The sequence below is a fragment of the Adiantum capillus-veneris genome, chromosome 7 (assembly GCF_014529385.1).
Source record: "Adiantum capillus-veneris isolate H3 chromosome 7, ASM1452938v2, whole genome shotgun sequence".
Taxonomy (NCBI): domain Eukaryota; kingdom Viridiplantae; phylum Streptophyta; class Polypodiopsida; order Polypodiales; family Pteridaceae; genus Adiantum; species Adiantum capillus-veneris.
In genome coordinates this window covers 16,286,389-16,295,153 of record NC_140937.1, presented here as the reverse complement: position 1 = coordinate 16,295,153, position 8,765 = coordinate 16,286,389, and the positions used below count along the sequence as shown (strand labels likewise).

Genomic DNA, 8,765 nt, shown 5'->3' with positions numbered 1-8,765 from the left:
TCAAAGTGTATCCACATCTACTCAAGATTTCCACCTGGACGCATTCGATTAACCAGATCAACTCCACTTCCGGGCCCAATTATTGACATCTTGAACACATGTGGTTGCTGGGCATTTCCAAGTTGACCAGGGAAGAGAACATCATGTATATATGGATACCTACTCTTACTCTTCAAGTCAAGCACTGATTCTAAGCCTTTTGCACTTATATTTTTTGATCTTTTGGCGCATTCCAAGATTTGTTCAATCCTTCGTCTACTTGACAAAGGTGTGATTGTGTCGAGAAATTCAACAAACTCACAATCTTCAATATATTCGGTGTTGCTTGCATTTTCCATTACAAGCTTTCCCATGATCATATCTTGAACAGTCATGCGCTCGAGCTGTTTGGCTGTAGTGAATGGTTCGTGAGCAGCACGAGCTTGAAGCACTGATTCTACTTTTGTCTCATTTACTCTTGACCTCCCTTCTGCACAAGGATGTTGATGCTCACCTAGATGCAGCACACAACGGGTCCACTTTTGTTTCTCCCTTGGCATACAATAATAAATAACTGTAGGAAAGGTTGCCACACACTCTCGCATTTCAGAGAAATGATTGCATATCAAGGTGCCATATTCAGGTGTCAGCATGCCTTTTGGAGATGACTTTGAAAGACGGCCTCGCCAATGAACCTCATTGTAGAGTCCTGTCCTCGAGTAATATGGACAATCAATGTTGACACAACATAAGTGACCCGAGCATCAACTGAACCTAACCACCCATGGAAAGGTATCACTGCTACATGTGACATATTCAGTCCACATGTGACTATCATCTCTCTGTTCCATCCCAATCATTCCATTAGTGTGACCTAGAGAGGGCAACTCAAATGCAACATATCCATCATAAAACACAGGAAGCTCTTGAACTTGAATGATATCTTTAGCTTGTTTCAGGTCCAAGTACAAGTTGCTCTGCAAAGGCATTGAGCGTATAATATCAAGTACGCTAGATCAGCCACGTGACTCGGCATCTGATTCTAAATCGACAATTACAGGAGGAGCCTTAATTCCATTGTCAAGTTCAAGAACTGACAAGCGAACCTTGAAGAATTGATAGACATCATGATTCAGAAGGAAGACCTCTTCACCACTAATAGACTCAGTAACTTCCATTTTTACCTATCCTCCACTTAGTGTAAGTGGATGTGAAGTAAACGCATTAGCTAGCTCAAAATGTTGTTTCACAGAAGAGACAGAAAGTGCATATGAGCTGCCTTCAAAAATAAGGAAAAGATTTTGACCAACTTGTGGCCCGAATAGTGTAATGTGTCTAGACATTGGATGCAATCGTCTTAGAGAAGTTAAGGTTACTAATTAAGTTTCAAATGGAAAGTGAGTGCAGAGTCTAGACTGAAAAATAACATCAGGTACAGATGGTAGTCGTTATTTCGGGCATCATTCTCCAAAAAGCGGTGCAGACGGCTTGCATTCATAAAAGATGATCACTAAAACGTTAAGCAAATCCGATTCAAAATCTAGAAAATTCTTTAAAATCTTGTCAATCAGTAAAAATCTGTAAAATCTAGTAAAATGGTCCTCTAAGTAGCTTGACTTATGTCCAAAATCTTTTAAAATTTTTACAATTGGGTCTCTATCACGCAGTCTCGAAAAAAACCTAGGTTTAGTGTTGAAGGGGATCGAGTGAGCAGCCCCCTATACACTTATGCTATGTATAAGGTATACAAGTCAGTGGGCGCCCAGACTCTGGGCGGCTGGGCAAGGCACATACGCCTATACCCCAACAACCTCCCCCTTAAAGGCGACTGTGCCTTTAAGCAAGGGAACCTAGTCTAAAGACTACAAAAGGTGAGAGAAAACCGCTCTCAACTGATTCCCACTAGCTGGCTGTGATCGTGTGCATCCGGCTGTCCTGCTCCCGTGTAAGTCCATACACCACTAGACGTACCGCACACGTATTGCAAGTATGTACACAATACCTGCATATCTCCCTCGTGCACTATGCCATCATCAGTCAACAAACAACTGACAACCCCAACTGCAAATGCTGCCACTGCAGCTGCGATATCCGGTCTCAAGATCAACATCTCATACATGAGACCACCGAATGCCGATGCAATGCTAGTGGGCCCTGCTAGCTCTATGGAGCATGCATCAACATATACATCCCTGGCAATAGGCATCTCTGACTGACAAGGCGTGTCAGCCACATGCATCTCCTGACTGTCCACAAAAGACGCATCAACCTGTCGTGCAACCTCATAGCACAGTAGCTGCTCTAGGTGTCTGCTGGAAGACATATCCTGCACAACTATATCCCCATGCTCACTGTCGAGCATAGAAAGGAATGACTGCATAATCGCTGACATCTCAGTCTCCTCTGCAATCATCCACTGCAAACATGACCACTCAATCTGCTGTGACTCACTAGAGCTCTCATGCTCTAACTCCGTATGCATAGACTCTTGCACAACGTCCTCCTGTCGTGACTCACTAGAGCAAGAACGCTCTACCTGTCTATCCTGCATAGAAGTATCTCGCACAACTGAATCTCTGCTTTGCTCAGTCACTAGCAAAGCATGCATGTCTGACTCTGTCACCTCTCTGTGTGACTGCTCAATTCGTGCCCCAACTGTGTGCACAACGAGCTCACTACTCTGCACTCCATGCAAAGCATCCTGCAACCCACAAGCAAAAGAGACTCACCTGATCTCTCGCTGTCTACCTGGCTGCATGATCACAGAGACAACACCGTCTCTCGCATGATCCACATGCAATGGGTAACCTGTACCACTCCTAGCACCTCTCGCAATCACTAGCGAACCCAAATGCATCACAAAATCTCGCTCTCGTAGAGAAATCTGACATCCACAATCTCTAAGCTGACCAATCGAGATCAAACTCACTGTCAAATCTAGTACATAGCGCACATGTCGTAACAAGTAAGATGCACCACTCGGTAATGACAGTCTCACATCTCTTGCACCTGCTATCGCATGCACCGATCCATCGGTCAAACGTACTCTGCCAAGCATCTCGCTAGAATAGCTACAAAACCATTCATGATGCGACGTGACATGAAACATAGCATCTGCGTCTAGCAACCACTGCGAAGGGACTGCACTATCCACATGTATAGCATCTCGTGCATAGCTCGAGGTAAAAGTGATATCCCCATCACTAGTATACTCCAACACTACATGTGCCTTAACTGTCAAAGCAACTGAGTCCATGTCATCACTACATACATCTTTGAGACTGCCATGTCTCCTACGATGTCGCATACGACGAAAACAGCGCCGTCTAACGTGTCCAGAATGACCACAATACCAACATATCACCTGTCGGAGTACTCGTGAATGTACATGTCTCACACGAGTCCTTGATGACTCAGGTCTATCATACATATCATGTAATCTGCGCCAAAGTGCTCTCGAAGTAGTCTCATACATAACAAGAGCATATACAGATTCCGCAAGGTGCAAAGAGAGCGTAGATAGTGCCATCTCCTCTGGCTCCTGCCACTGATCGTCAGACATGTTTGAAGTTCTACCTACATCACCACTCAATGGTCGATGCAACCCTTGCTGTGTCAATGCATCAAGCATACACTCTCTCCATGCCACAAAGTTTGACCCATCAAACACGCGCATCTGTGAGAGGTCACAATCTGATCGATCACGTGTCTCTGCCATGAGCACAATGTAGCAAACTAGAAAGAAAAACCACCTCACCAACAACACCTGAAAACTATCTACCAATATGGCTAGAAACTCAATGTAAAACCTGTGAGACACACTCCAAAATAGAGCTCCCGCAATGTCAATACAAGCCTTGCCTGCTGTAGTATCACACTGTGCAGTATCGATGCATACATACGCACAAATCTCCCACCTGCAGAGAACACCGCACGCAAATGCTGAGTGCAACCCGCAATCTCTACCTAGATCGCATAAATGATACGCATAAAACTCTTGGGAAAATTTAGCCAGAGTTTCGACACACAATGGCTATCAACACAAAATAACCATTGTCCTGCAAGCTCAATACAATGAGCAATCAATGCGCATCAAACTACACGCAACCTACATGCATAAGCTCTGCAAAACTATGGCAAACAATGCTCGAGATCACAAGACTCTCCCACCTAAGAGCAAACCACTGTCTCAAGCAAAGAAAGATACACAACTCCTCACTCTTGCGAGAGTGGATACAAAACACACAAAACTGTGTCCAAATTGACAATACCTGTCAAAGTGAGAGTAAACACTCGATCACAAACTATGGCGAGAATCTGGGAAAAATCCGGCAGAATTTCCCCTGAAAACTGAGCAAAAAACTCAAGTACAATCTCTACCATAAACCATAACACTACTCAATGCCAATAAGTAGAAATGCCAAAATGGCTCCATATTTTTACATACAATGGCAATCCGCACTCAACGTACATCAACGGAGTGACCGCGCATAAGCAAGCGCCAAAAGATTTGCAATCCGAAAACTTATTCAATGCGAAAACAATGCTCTCAAGAGAGCTCACCGGCACTTGAAAGTACTCGTCAAAATGCATGTATAATGGGCATCAACCATGCGCCATAACCATATGCAAACCATCCGCAAAGACCATGAATACAAGCACAAAATCACTGCCAAAGTATCCTGTGAAAACCAGTGAAAGAAGCTCCACCTGTGTGCTCCAAAAAACTGCGTCTCTCAAGAGACCGCCTCGATGGTGTGTAAACGCCTCCGTACTTCGTTGCCCAAGTCTACCAAAAAACCCTCAAACCACAAGCTTAACACAAGATGCAATTGCATCTTCAGCTCAGAATTTATGCACTCAACTTCAATCATCTCCCATGCTTCCAAAAGTGCATCAAACTCGCACACAATGCGACAACAGAGAATCTGAAATTTCTGTATATAGTCAGTCTGAGCTGAATATCAGCAAAACAGTGAGGAATTTGCAAAAAGTTTCTTCTGCAAAGTTGTAGACCACGTTGAAACGGATGGGAGTGGAGGACAGAATTCTCAGATCTGCATTCTACAAGGAGAAAAACGAGTCTGAAAACAGTGCTGTTGCGCACACAGTTTTAGGGCAGCACCTTCACTTACACGCAATCTTCCACACTCCTTTCTGAGCTTCCACAAGAGCATACATCACTCTCAACTGAGCTCACAAGCTCCCATTGCATTCTCAAAAATCTTCCAAGCTTTCTTAATCTCTCCACTGTCGAGAGAGAGCGAGCTATCGCCTCGAAGCTCTCAAAGCCGTCGTGCTCTCCGTGGTCACCATGGCTCTGATACCAATTGAAGGGGATCGGGGAGCACCACAGACAGAGAGTGAGAGAGAGAGAAGGAGACACACACACACAGATATGGGTGGGGAGACTCAAAGAGTGAGCAGCCCCCTATACACTTATGCTATGTATAAGGTATACAAGTCAGTGGGCGCCCAGACTCTGGGCGGCCGGGCAAGGCACCGTCGCCTATACCCCAACAAGTGTAATCCAAACCTACAAATTTTGAAATTTACATTTAAATTTTATATTTGAAGGTGAGAAAACCTTCAAACTTTGTCAATTTACCTCTATTGGTCCACATATGAAGGTTTGTCAAGTTTTTGGTGTAATTTGATGTAAAAAACTTGGTGTAAAAACCTTCAAACTTTGTCAACTTCCCTTTGTTGGTCCACTTATGAAGGTTTGCCAAGTTTTGGAAAAAAGTTTTTTACGAGCCCTGCCTCTGTGTAACGCCCTCTCTCGGAGGTTTCTCTGCTGCGCGCGTGCGTGGAGGCTTTCGCTTCTGCGTGAGTGTGTGCTTTTGCTCTGTTGCGCGTGCGTCCGAGGAGCCATACACAATCTACCCGTAGGAGTGCGCACCAACGCGCGGTAGTTCAGGCATAGCGAACGAGCATAACACAAGGCAAGCGCAGTTCAGCGCAGACTAGTTTAGGCGCAGCTCAGGTCGGGTTCAGGTCAGTTTTCAACAGTTCAGCAAATCGGGTTCAGGTCAGCGTTCAGGTAGGTCGGGCTCAAGTCGGGTCCAGACAGGTCGATTTTAGGCTGGTCATCGTTCAGCGGTTCAACAAATCGTTTAACAGTTCAGGCAGTTCAAGCACAATTCAGCAAGTCCAACAGCTTTTGAATTCCCTAGCCGTAGGAGCGCGCGCCGGCGCGCGGTGTTTCAGATAGCAGCAAATCGTTTAGCGAAGTGAATCATTCAGCAAATCATTTCAACAAATCGTTCAGCAAAGCGACAAGCTCAGCAAATCGAGCTCTGCAAGTTCATTTAGCAGGTTCGTGGATTTTGGTTTCAAAAGATTGTGGCTTCCGACTTTAGAAAGGGCTTTGAAAGGTGTGATTGAGATCAAGGATTGACAATGGCTGGTCGAAACTCCACGTTGACTCCAAGGGGTCGTCCACCTACAAGGTACTCAATGATGCTCAATGCATCTTGAACTTAGCTTAACATTTCCCTTCTATATTAGCTTGGCTTTGAAGGGGGATATTACTCAATTTAATATGAGCTAGTTTTATATGCATTTGATGTATTGAGACCCCTGCTAATTAGGTAGTTTGTAAAACATCTTTTAATTGAGCCTGAATTAGAAAAAACCTATACATTTAAGATCTTTAAAAAAGATACATTATGTGTTGGGCTAAAGATACATTATGTTTAAGACACATTATGTTTAAGATCTTTAAAAAAGATACATTAGGTTGATTTGTGTTGGGCTAAAGATATATTATGTTTAAGGTCTAAAATTAATGCTTGGTTGATGGGTGTGTGGCTATGGATACATTATGGACCTTAATTTATGCTTCATGAATTATGTTTATGAAAGAATTTTAAACACCAAAAATTTTCAAGTGAGAAGCCTTTATGGGCTATAGTAATTTTTGAAATAATTCTCTATGTACAAAGGTAGCTCTGTCCAAAAAAATTTAAGATTTCTGTTGTGTTTTATTTCAATATGGTGCCATATATAATTTGACTCTTTTGTAAAATTATTGTCTCCATATTTCTTATTGATGTTGAAACAGCCCGAAACCACGTGGAAGATCATGAAGGGGAAGGAGTAACAATGCTTCTCTTTATGGCCAGGTAGATGCTAGTGATCAAGTATCTTCAGTCTCAGCTACCGACATGATAGAGGAAATTGAGACACAAGGTGAGGAGGTTCTTTCCATGGAAATGGGACAGAGCTCTCTACACGAAGTTGATGATACTTTAGCCCCCGAGGAGAATGGTTTACAAATTGTTCCATGGGAGATAATGGATGAGGTTATCGCAGCGTCCGAGATGGAAGATGAGAAAAATATCTTTATGCATAGAGGTGCAAACATCCTTGAAATCACACGTGTTTTTAGTTGCTTTGATTGTCCCTTCATTCCTTTATGTAGATTGATTCCATATGCAAGAGTGAGAGGTTTGAGAGATGATCTCAGTGGATTGAAGGCGGCCTTTGCAAAAGAAGGTTATATGCCAGAGAAAGGAGCATTCATTGTCTCTTTGCTAACATGCAAAAGAGAGGAGATTTTTGTGAATGGTATGTGTTAACACTTTTCATTTTTGTATTGATGTCCATGTGCTGTGAATGTTGTTTGACGTTTGACTTTGTGAATGTTCTAGATGAGATAAAGGCTACATGGGATCCTCTTTGGAATGAAATCAATGAAGAATTTGAAGTCGAGTTAAAAAAACAAAGAAAGTTTCAAGATCTTACAAATCACATGTTCTATGTTTGGGAAGGGAATCATCGCACCGTGGCTTGGAGGGAAGCGATAAAAGAGAAGTTCTCCACTTCAAAGGAGAAACACTGTCGAGCCTATGCACCATTATAGATCCCACTAAGGTGCCAGAGATTGCCTTGCTAAGTAGTTTACAACGAATGAACTTGTAAGTATTGATGTTTCTTCTATCTTTGATAGCACTTGAATGTGAGTATCAAATGGTTTTTTGGTCTTTCAATGTAGCATGAACACTCATGCTCTTGTTGTCACTCATCTTCGTGATGAGATTGTCAATACGACACATATTTGTACAGCGGACCATGAAATGTATCTAAAGGGTTTTCCAGATAGAGATCAAAAATTTATTGCCGCTGTACAGAAGAAGAATGCCAAAGGTATAGAACCTTGGTATCCACTTACACGACGGTACCTTGGCAGATTGGTCTATGACGTATGTGTCAGACTAAATGATTTTTACTCTCATTTAAATGCATGATTTCAAAGATTATTAACGTATATTTAATTTTAAATTCAAATGACAAAAGAAAAAGAAAAGCGAGTTGCTCTTATCAAACAAAGCTTGTTTGCGGAAGAGCATCAAAAAGAAGAAGAGAGAATTTGTGAGGAGATTACTCACAAATATCAGGATCGAATTGGAAAGGTATCTAGATAACATGAATTCACAGCATTCTCTTGAGAAAAACGTGCAAAAAGTTACTTAAGTACTTGTCATATGCAATATTAAATTTTTCAGTTGCTTAACATTGTTGATCCCAATCCTGGGACGGATTGGCTAGCAAGAGTTTTTCTTTGAAATGGGGTCTTGATAGTTGGGCTACGTTGGAGAAGTTGAACTTAATAGCACTTCAAGATGCCCCTGTGCAAAACAAGATTCATTGGGTTTGAAGTAGACAAGATTACAAGGAGTGCATATGGTCTACAAAAGGGAGATCACGTCTTTCGCATGTAAGTATAGCTAAGATTAAAAGTACTAAATATATCATGCCTTTATATAAAAGTCTAACTTTAT

The 8,765-nt window shown here is 42.4% G+C and overlaps 1 pseudogene; it reads left to right on the top strand.

The window, feature by feature from the left end:
* The first annotated feature begins 1,308 nt into the window (after positions 1-1,308).
* Positions 1,309-8,765, top strand: part of LOC147453484 (uncharacterized) — a 32,487-nt pseudogene continuing 25,030 nt past the window's right edge.